The 12,073-nt window shown below is 45.6% G+C and overlaps 1 protein-coding gene across 1 annotated transcript in view; it reads left to right on the top strand.

The window, feature by feature from the left end:
* The first annotated feature begins 10,112 nt into the window (after window positions 1–10,112).
* ctnna1 (catenin (cadherin-associated protein), alpha 1) overlaps window positions 10,113–12,073 on the top strand; it is a 124,514-nt gene continuing 122,553 nt past the window's right edge. Inside the window, exon 1 of the mRNA XM_066667815.1 lies at window positions 10,113–10,462. The gene's annotated coding sequence lies outside the window, so the exon portion shown is untranslated. The remainder of the gene's footprint in view (window positions 10,463–12,073) is intronic.

Raw genomic sequence — 12,073 nt, 5'->3', positions numbered from 1 at the left:
AAATACTGCAAAAATACTGTAGCCCTGGTTTCAGCTTGAGGATAAAGGAACTGTGCCAAGGCACGCTCCAGCTGTTAACCTTGTCCCACAATCGGAGCCGCGGTCAGAGCTGGATCATTAAGTTATAGACCCTGGGACATCTTTTGGTGGGCCCTACCCACAACATGGTCCTTATGGTTCAATCGTGGTCCTTAAACAAGTTGTAAAGGTACGCTGTGTGTACTTTTCTAAGGAATAATATCATATTTGTGCCTTGTTTTATCACGACTGTGTTTATGGAACTTCAATTAAACTTCAAATGTAATATCCACAACTGGAGGCTTTGTTAAGAAAGTGATGATTTACTTTCCTCTTTACCTCTGTTTCCCACAGCTCTGTATGACCTTTAAAATCACTTAAAACCAGTTAGAGCTTCTTATAACAGCATTACAATCTCATTGTGATCTAAATGAAGTCATTCAGAGTTATTCAATGTGAAATGCCTCACTGTACATCAGGGGTTCTTAATGATTTTCACACTGCAGCCAGGTTTTGGAATGACAAATAATTCACGTCCCTCCCAGCTTGCTTAATAAGAGGCTATAAGAAAGAACGGTTGAAATCCACTGTTCTAGGTTTTTAGCAGATCAGTGCACTGCTCAGCAACCAACCATTTTACACTCCTTTTATTTGGAGCTGCAATACAGACAAAAAACCATAGAAAACCGGATCGAGAAACATCATTCACATATTAAACAAAGCAGAACCGATTCAGAATCAATAATGCAGAAGAGCCTAATCAAAATATGAGGTATACATTTACATTAGACCAGTTATTACAAGCCACATATTCAGGGAAGAGCATTTATAGGAGTCAACCACAGTCTTGAATTTTATGAAATTTCAGCTGAATAAACCTCTCATAAAATACAGCAGTTTACAAAATGCAACCAGTACAGAGTGATACACACAAACCCCTCTGTGTTAATGGAATATAGAGTGTGTGCAGCAGCAGGAGCTGGCAGCTCACAATTTGATTCACAACTTTACTGTGATTTCTGTATCGTGCTGCTTTAAATAGTGAGGTTGAGGAATGGTGAATGGTGGTTTGTGGAACTGAAACAGCACGACTAATCCTGTGTCATGGTATGAAACAGCACCTCTGTGCAACATCGCTCTGGGTATCGGTTTACATCAGTATACACCTGGAGGAAACCCACGCAGACACAGGGAGAACACACCACACTCCTCACAGACAGTCACCCAGAGGAAACCCACGCAGACACAGAGAGAACACACCACACTCCTCACAGACAGTCACCCGGAGGAAACCCACGCAGACACAGAGAGAACACACCACACTCCTCACAGACAGTCACCCAGAGGGAACCCACGCAGACACAGAGAGAACACACCACACTCCTCACAGACAGTCACCCGGAGGAAACCCACGCAGACACAGGGAGAACACACCACACTCCTCACAGACAGTCACCCAGAGGGAACCCACGCAGACACAGAGAGAACACACCACACTCCTCACAGACAGTCACCCGGAGGAAACCCACGCAGACACAGGGAGAACACACCACACTCCTCACAGACAGTCACCCGGAGCGGGAATCGAACCCACAACCTCCAGGTCCCTGGAGCTGTGTGACTGTGACACATTTAGACATTTGATTCCTTTCACCTTGAGTGTGAAAATCATCTCTGAACATTTCTCTAGAATAGAACATCAGGTTAAAATGAATGCATTATTTTTTTCTCTTGATCATGAAATTATGTCGAGCTGACAGAAAAACTGACAGAGCCGTATTTAACATGCTTCATTAGTTTACCAAACATTGGTGATAGCCTCTAATTTCTATAGACAGAAAGAGGACAGTGTGGGAATACACCATAAACTTCTTTGATGTGTCTGGAATCTGCCAGATATAATTAGGCTTCATTTCATATTCATTTATTCATTCATCTTCTATAACTACTTCATCCTGATCAGCGTTGTTGTGTGTCCAGAGCCTACCCAGAATCATTGCCCAGCTACAGAGCCATAATACAGAACTATAAACTTTATATCAAAAGCCACACTATCATTTTAAAAAGCAATCTGAAGGCAAAGGTGAACTGTAACAAAAGCTGGATATAGTGTAGTGCTTTTACTGCATTGCCAAAAAAATAAAAATAAATAAATAAAAAAGCAGACGCTCCAGAGCTACTTACAAAAAGTGCTTTATCATTTTGTTCAGATTATATGATCTACAGTACAAATAGGATAGGAATAGCAATCCAAATACTGAACTAACTGGATACAGGAGACAGTGCTGAGACCTAAGGGAGGAAATGCAAAATACTATAAATGTGCAAAAATAAATAACAATAAGGGTTGAAACTTGGGACAGAGACACCCAGCAGCACAAGGCAAGATACTCAAGACAGCTGGAGCTATTTCAATAAGAGCAGTATTGCTGATCATTTAAATACTGCACAAAAAAAGAAGGAGTCTTCAGTCTGCGTTTCAAGACTCTGCCCTTCGGACAGCCAATGTCCCACCATCTGGGAGCCAGGACAGACATTACCACACGTGAGAATATAGCCAAAACATTAAGTGTCACTCACAAGAACGGAACACAAGTGTGGGAGAAGGACGAGGGTGGACGGACGAGGGTGGACGGACTGAGGGACGAGAGATTTTTTTTTGTCCCTTGTGTCACAACAATGAATCAGCAATGTACCATTTACTCTTAAGTCTCATGTTAGATGTTCATTCAGTCAGCTCACCTCAACTCTAAAGTCAGAAGACTGAAGACTTAAGCTTGAGAAAAGAGCAAATGTTCTCAGCTGTAAGAGAGATGTTTGTCATTTCATGGCTGTAAAACCTAGCATTAGCTGCAGAGTAAAGCTAGGAAGCAAGATCGCTAATCAGCTAATTCAGCAGCTTTACACTTATATAGCAGCTAGGTGTACAAATAGGTTTAGTAATGTCGTAGTGTTGACTTTATTGTAATTCAAAATTTGAATATTCTCCTGCTATTTTGTCATGTTTTTGGTAACTGTTGTTTAGTATTAAATATGAAAAAATACCACTTTATTCAACAAATAATAACCTACATTTAAAGTATTTATATTTTACATTAGCGATCACTAACATCAATATTACAGTCTTTAAATCGTCAAACCCTAAATTCATTCATTCATTATCTGTAACCCTTATCCAGTTCAGGGTCGCGGTGGGTCCAGAGCCTACCTGGAATCATTGGGCACAAGGCGAGAATACACCCTGGAGGGGGCGCCAGTCCTTCACAGGGCAACACACACTCACACATTCACTCACACACTCAGACCTACGGACACTTTTGAGTTGCCAACCCACCTACCAACATGTGTTTTTGGACTGTGGGGGGAAACCCACATGGACACAGAGAGAACACACCACACTCCTCACAGACAGTCACCCAGAGGAAACCCACGCAGACACAGAGAGAACACACCACACTCGTCACAGACAGTCACCCGGAGGAAACCCACGCAGACACAGGGAGAACACACCACACTCCTCACAGACAGTCACCCGGAGGAAACCCACGCAGACACAGAGAGAACACACCACACTCGTCACAGACAGTCACCTGGAGGAAACCCACGCAGACACAGGGAGAACACACCACACTCCTCACAGACAGTCACCCGGAGGAAACCCACGCAGACACAGAGAGAACACACCACACTCCTCACAGACAGTCACCCGGAGGAAACCCACGCAGACACAGGGAGAACACACCACACTCCTCTCAGACAGTCACCCGGAGGAAACCCACGCAGACACAGAGAGAACACACCACACTCCTCACAGACAGTCACCCGGAGGAAACCCATGCAGACACAGGGAGAACACACCACACTCGTCACAGACAGTCACCCGGAGGAAACCCACGGAGACACAGGGAGAACACAACACTCTCGTCACAGACAGTCACCTGGAGGAAACCCACGCAGACACAGGGAGAAAACACCACACTCCTCACAGACAGTCACCCGGAGGAAACCCACGCAGACACAGGGAGAACACACCACACTCCTCACAGACAGTCACCCGGAGGAAACCCACGCAGACACAGGGAGAACACACCACACTCCTCACAGACAGTCACCCGGAGGAAACCCACGCAGACACAGGGAGAACACACCACACTCCTCACAGACAGTCACCCGGAGGAAACCCACGCAGACACAGGGAGAACACACCACACTCCTCACAGACAGTCACCCGGAGGAAACCCACGCAGACACAGGGAGAACACACCACACTCCTCACAGACAGTCACCCGGAGGAAACCCACGCAGACACAGGGAGAACACACCACACTCGTCACAGAGAGTCACCCGGAGGAAACCCACGCAGACACAGGGAGAACACAACACTCTCGTCACAGACAGTCACCCGGAGGAAACCCACGCAGACACAGGGAGAAAACACCACACTCTCGTCACAGACAGTCACCCGGAGGAAACCCATGCAGACACAGGGAGAAAACACCACACTCCTCACAGACAGTCACCCGGAGGAAACCCACGCAGACACAGGGAGAACACACCACACTCCTCACAGACAGTCACCCGGAGGAAACCCACGCAGACACAGGGAGAACACACCACACTCCTCACAGACAGTCACCCGGAGGAAACCCCCACAGACACAGGGAGAACACACCACACTCGTCACAGACAGTCACCCGGAGGAAACCCACGCAGACACAGGGAGAACACACCACACTCCTCACAGACAGTCACCCGGAGGAAACCCACGCAGACACAGGGAGAACACACCACACTCCTCACAGACAGTCACCCGGAGGAAACCCCCGCAGACACGGGGAGAACACACCACACTCGTCACAGACAGTCACCCGGAGGAAACCCACGCAGACACGGGGAGAACACACCACACTCCTCACAGACAGTCACCCGGAGGAAACCCACGCAGACACAGGGAGAACACACCACACTCCTCACAGACAGTCACCCGGAGGAAACCCCCGCAGACACGGGGAGAACACACCACACTCGTCACAGACAGTCACCCGGAGGAAACCCACGCAGACACGGGGAGAACACACCACACTCCTCACAGACAGTCACCCGGAGGAAACCCACGCAGACACAAGGAGAACACACCACACTCCTCACAGACAGTCACCCGGAGGAAACCCCCGCAGACACAGGGAGAACACACCACACTCGTCACAGACAGTCACCCGGAGGAAACCCACGCAGACACGGGGAGAACACACCACACTCCTCACAGACAGTCACCCGGAGGAAACCCACGCAGACACAGGGAGAACACACCACACTCCTCACAGACAGTCACCCAGAGGAAACCCACGCAGACACAGGGAGAACACACCACACTCGTCACAGACAGTCACCCGGAGGAAACCCACGCAGACACAGGGAGAACACACCACACTCCTCTCAGACAGTCACCCGGAGGAAACCCACGCAGACACAGAGAGAACACACCACACTCCTCACAGACAGTCACCCGGAGGAAACCCACGCAGACACAAGGAGAACACACCACACTCGTCACAGAGAGTCACCCGGAGGAAACCCACGCAGACACAGGGAGAACACAACACTCTCGTCACAGACAGTCACCCGGAGGAAACCCACGCAGATACAGGGAGAAAACACCACACTCCTCATAGACAGTCACCCGGAGGAAACCCACGCAGACACAGGGAGAACACACCACACTCCTCACAGACAGTCACCCGGAGGAAACCCACGCAGACACAGGGAGAACACACCACACTCCTCACAGACAGTCATGAATATAAAAACAAATACATTTTTATCATAATCCCATATATGAAAAGTCTCATGGTTATAAAGAATATCTCTGACTGCGTGATGGTTGTTAAGCTGTGGTTGATGTTGAATTGTTGCAGACATCCTGCATGACTATTATTATAGGTTTAGAGTGGAGCATACTTTATCATTCTAAGGCACGGTGGGTCACAGCTAAACTGTGGTGGCCAGTCTTAGTCGTGAGAATCATTTCTCTGCACATTTGTGAGACCTTTCTACCCCCTTCATCTGACCCAGCTCGTCAGGAATATTGAACTCTGAATATTACAGCACTGAGATAACAGGTGATGAGTGTATGGAATGAAGGTAGTGGGCTGGTTCTGTGGAAATGGATTGATTTTAGGAGGTGAAATCTGAGAAGGTTGGGGAGGAGCTCTGAGCAGTTTTACTGAGGGCACCGAAGCAGGACCCTGTCACTCAGCAGGTGAAAGCAGTCAGTGGAAGAGAGATGAGAAGTGGAGGATATATAGGGGGTGGACCCAATATACACCCATTATACAGTACCAGTCAAAATCTTCTCATTTGTCATTGGTGGAACAGGGCTATCACTGTATATCACTGTGTACCAGCCCCTACCTCTGCACAACCCCAGTTAAGGTCTCAAACACATTAAGAAGGCGAGCGGTTCTACAAATTAACTCCTGACCAGGCCACAGCTGTTCATCCATGTGATGACCTCCATATGTGTTCCTTCATAGTTTTAATGTCTTCTGTATTCATTTACAATGTAGAAAATTATAAAAAAACAAAGAAAACCATTGAACGAGAAGGTGTGTCCAAACTTCTGACTGGTGCTGTACATTCACAGTATGTGGAAAATGGCCCAAAACAAAGGAAACCTTCCCTGAGTGGGCGTGTCCAAACATTTGACTGGCAATATACCAGTATTTCATTACTCACTTTAAGGGAAATTTGGTATTTTTGCTCCTGGGCTCCCCCTACAGTTGTAAAGTGTAATTCACTTTGCAGCACTTTCTTAAAATCAAGGGGAAGTGGGTGGTAGCTTACCCTCCTCCAAGGAATACACAGTGCAGTTTCAGCAGTGCTGATCCTGGTTTAGCAGCAACAGTAAACAAAGACACGCGAGAAACCAACCAAGTCACCAGAACTCAGCACAGTGTGGGAGAGGGATGAGGGTGGACACAGGGAGTGGAGTTTTTTGTGTCCCTCGTGTCATAGAGATGAATCAACAGTACAACATTTACTCTTCGGTCTCATAAGAGATTTTTGTTCTGTTAGCTCAACTCAAACACAACCTCTCTCTCTCTGTCTCTCTCTCTCTCTCTCTCTCTCTCTCTCTCTCTCTCTCTCTCTCTCTCTCTGGGGTTCAATCCCCTGCTCAGGTAAGCAGTGGGCAGTGTCTCATAGCCAGTCAAACTATCAACACATGTTTATGGACTGTGGGAGGAAACCTACGCAGACACAGGGAGAACACACCAAACCCCACACAGATCTGAGCTCATGAGGATCAAACACAGTACCCCCATGCAGTATCAGTGAGTGTGTTTACACACAATATCTCGGTAACTGCAGGAAATCTGATTATGCTAGTAATCTGATAATATCATTTATATGCGTGTGGGTAATCAGATAAAGAGGAAATTCCATGTTTACACGAATCAGACAGTACTCTGATCTCTATTATGCAACCAGTCAATAATCTCACAGAAATGTGACGTAGACTTCCTGCCACTACTTTTTTTTTTTTAAACAAGCACCTGTTCTTGGACGCAACATACGTGTCCCTCCATTACAGACAGGGACCTGTGGCAGCTGGACACCCATTCACTGAAATGAAACAGAAACGATCAGGGTAAGGGTATAGACATGCACTAAGAAAGGTCAGAAACTCTCTGTACTGGACTTCTCTACAGGATCTCTAGGTCTTAATCTGATCTAAGAAATCAGATTACACTGTTTACACGACCACTTGAATTATCAGATAAATGTGATCAGATTATAAGGGCATGTACATTTCCAGGTTAAACTGTGTCTAAAGGTTAATACTTGTACGAATAAAGGCCAGAGTGTGGTTAGACTGGGCTCCACTGAGTAGAAGTGAAGTTTTCTGTACTTTACTGTGTTTCTGATGACGGTGGAGGATACAGTTCAATTTGAGCTGAACTAAAGTAGGTTATATTTATTGCTTTCCTCCTCGTCTCCGTGTGACTGAACGTTCCAGAGTTGGAGCGGTGCACACTTTCTAGTCTGGAGCTGATGGAATGTGGGATTAATGTGATAGATAGCTTAGGATTGCATGAAATCTAACCTTAATTAAAAAGAAGGAGAAGAGCAGTGGCATCCAAGGCCAAGTGCAGTTCAGCAGAGTGAGCGTCTGAATCTGAGCCCAGCGGCGGGGGAGACTGTCTGCTGAGCTTTATGCAAATGAACATGACACTTAAGGTGGATTTAAATAACAGAGAAAGTAACGCTCTGGCCGAAACCCATCTCAGGAGGGAGGCTTAACTGCTGAAAGGGTTCTAGCGGAAGGGAAACAGCTCGAAATCAGACAAGAGGAACATTGTTACAAACTTTTTAATTGAGTTTATTTACAAACCACGACTTTCATAACTGTGATAACCCGTGAAATCAGACACAGGCGTGGCCTAAATCCAGGGTTAAGGGCGATAAATCAAACTGCCAGAGAGTTTCTGTGGCCTTGCAGTGGATGGGTCTTTAAATCCCTCTCTCAGTTTCCGCATCACTGATTGTTTGAGATGTAAACAAAATCATTCAGAGGGGCTCACTGTAGAGGAGCTCACAGACTCTGATTCCTATTGTGTGGTGGTGATAGTAACCAGACGTCCCCCATGCCTGTAACTCAAACACGGCCATTTTGTTTTCCATTCATCTCCACCAGTCAAGCAGTTTTTAATATCACTGCTGCTTGTAGGAAGCCTCAAATATCCAAAATGGTGCCTTTAACAAGGAATATAATGGCGTTAACCCCTTGGTTTAATAAAAACACACACACACGTGGCAGTGAGCACACACTCTAGAAGCAGTGGGGATCATTTGGGGGTTTGGTTCCTTGCCTAAGTTCATCTCAGCTATTAAAACTGAGGGAGGGGACAGCACCAATCTTTCTTTCCCTCTTCCCGCCATTTTTACTGTTGGCTGAGAAGGCTGAACCGATGACCGTTCTGTCCCCAACACATTTCTCTAAACTTTAGGCTAATGCTGCCCTCACAAATAGTGTTAAATCAATTTTCCCACCATTGGGGAGCAGTTGGGGGTTAGGAACCTTGCTCTAGGGCTCTTCAGCCATGAATGTTGAGGGAGGAGCAGGCCTCCACCTCCTGCTTATCCTGCTGGTCCAGGGCCTTGGACCTAAGGCCTTTCAGTCCCAAGCCTGCTTCGCCAGATTTTAGGCCACTACTACCCCTCTGTGTCAGCCTTTGACCAGACGCCCTTATTATATTATTAACCAGGGGTCTGTTTCCCCCCACCCTTCTCCAGCACCTTCTGCTATTCACTAAAATATTTATAGTTTCCTTCTTCTAAGAATAACTGTTTTATTGAACTTTATTGAAGCTAAACTCAGTGCTGGGACAGAAACTCTAAAATAATGTGGTGCTAAAACACAAAGATAATTCAGTGACTGAGATGTAAACTGTCACAGAATGGTTTGATTGGAAATGTTTTGATGTAGACTCTCTACTGTGATACTGGTAGGAACCAGAGATTGATATGAATTAGCCTTTCATAATTAAGAGTTACAGTCTCAATAATATCAGTATCTCGTCAGTACGTTTTCAGAACAAAGATGATTCTTAGTTGGTAGAGTGAGCGTTACACTTAACACACACTATTTCCCTGTTAAGATTATCTTAGCACTGAGATGTTTTTTTGGCCCAGTTGTCCATAACTACGACTTAGACCTATTTAACGGCTGTTTCCTTTTTTTCAAATGGCGGAAACGGTCTCCCAAATAAGTTCTGAATCCCAAATACAGCTGTAAAATCGAAACTCTTGCGAAATGTGAGGACAAGTCTCAAGTGGCTCCTTGCTCCCTATGTAGGGCACTAAGTAGGTCTAGAAATAACGGCCTCTACAACAAAAATGAGGGCCATACGTTTATATTCTGAGATGTTTATATAATAATTACATTCTGCGAAATATTTAGTGTGGTTTTGTGGTGTGGAAGCCATGGTTTCAGGGTCGGGGTTATGAACTACGTAGGGGTTATGGAGTGATTTGGGATTTGCCCGAGTTTAAACCTGGAGCCACACCCTGGAGTTCACCTGGAGGCGCACTCACTCACGCACAGTGCTTCACGGAATCAGCCCGCTGCGTCACAGCCGCCATTCCAGGAACCGCTACGCCCTCCCTCTGCTAACTCTCTCACAACGGCGGGGAAACTGAGAAAAACACAGCGAAAAACAGCAGCCTCACTGATAAAACTCTCCACGGATCACAGCTAACTTTTAAGTCGCTCGTCTCGGTGCTTGTAGGCATCCTTCGGTTTCAGAAAGTGCTATTTTCGCAGGCTTTCCTGGGGAGGGAGTGCGAGGAGAAGAGGAAAAAGTTTCAACGGAATTTTTGCCACCCCCCTCCCGTTCTCCATTTTGGAAGAGCTTCGCCTAAGTTTGGTTTTGCTCACTTTTCGGTAGGTTTGCTCTGTTTTATACCGCTTTTCTCACTTGTCTCGGGTTAACTGGAAATGTATTTAATACTTCATTATGCACCGCGATGAATTTGTTTGTAAGCTGGAAAGAACGACCACAAACAACTTCGGGAGCGTCTTTCCCTAATTCCTCGGTCCACCTTAAATGGCGCAGCCTTTACATTTAAGGCACTGCACCACTTAAGGTGGAAAGGAAATACTGGGAATGAGGAGAGATATTCCTAACTTGGGGATAGTGTTTTTTTTAACCTCGTTATGTTCAGATTGAGTTGAAGTGGCTTTCTGAGTGTACCTTAAATCACACTTGGCTTTTAAATTAGCCGCTGTGTTATTTTTTTTAAAGAAAAGTTAGCGCTAAGTTTCTTAAATGTTAAGTCTTAAATTGTCGGAATTTTTTTCCCCTCGTTCGCGGTTTTTAAAACGTACGGGGGCTGTTTTATTGTCTTCAGGTGAATAGATGAAGGGGGACCTTAATCGGGATCATTTTGAATATAGGAATAGGAAGGGTGGGGTATGCACAGTAATTGAGGGGACTTAGTTTCCAGGCCCTTCTCTGTCTGTAGTAAATCACTGTGAATGGTAAACACATGGTAAACAAAGTCTGTCCTACAGTTTTTACACCAAAGCGGGGTTTCTCTGTTTAACCAGATCATTTAAACCCAGAGCCAGGTCTTTCCTATCGGATAGTCCTCAAATGTGGGTTTGTTATAGGCCTACCAACCCAAGCTTTTAACTCTTGACGAGTTTAACATGACATAGGAAATAATATGCCTTTTTAAATAACATTATTTTGGGGTTTGAAGCAGTTGAACGGTGGTTTTCTATACTTTCATTCTCTTTCTCTCACTCTAGGAAACTATCACTGATTCAGAAGTGGCCTTTGACTGAAAATAGTCCCTCTCTTTTCAGTCTCAAACCCCTCAAGGCCCCTCAGAACCTGTAAATCTCTCTCGTACTCCACTAGCAGTGCTCTCTAAAGTCCAACCTCAACAAAGGCTTCAATCTTGTCCTGTGTATGTTAATTTCTACTATAAATGACCTAGGTTTTACATCCTTAAATAGCCCAGGAAAACCACACCCTGACCACAGATCAGATCTTTATCTGTAGACACACTGCTGTGTAATTCTGTATTGTCACCTTAAATGGTATTAGTCACCTTTCTATTTGAAACTAATTCAGGGAACTGGACTCTTTCACTCCCTCTCTTTTTCATCTCTCCCTCCCTCTTCCTCTTTCTCTCTCAAACACACACAAATATTTTATGTTTTAATTTTAAATTTGAGCCTGAAACCTTGAACTAACTTGTATTGTTCTGTTACTGAACACACTATTTTAATGAACATGGAGGCATTTGGAGGTGCCCTTGTCTGCCCTAATTGTCTGGGCCTGAGTGGTAAACAATGTCTATTATGTGGAGCGGACAAGTCCAGACCCCTCCTAACTGCTAACCCCCTCAGGGTTGCCTGATTATCCCTGTCCTTCAGTGCATGATGGCCGATCAATAGAGCGCCTGTCGGTGCGTGAATGGGAAATCGAAATATGGGCCAGCGTTACTTGGCAGCGTTGAAGGCTGTCACTGTAGTTGTAGCCGG

Source organism: Hoplias malabaricus, chromosome 4 (genome assembly GCF_029633855.1).
Source record: "Hoplias malabaricus isolate fHopMal1 chromosome 4, fHopMal1.hap1, whole genome shotgun sequence".
NCBI lineage: Eukaryota > Metazoa > Chordata > Actinopteri > Characiformes > Erythrinidae > Hoplias > Hoplias malabaricus.
The sequence above is the reverse complement of the archived record's forward strand: the minus strand, read 5'-3'. Positions and strand labels throughout refer to the sequence as shown.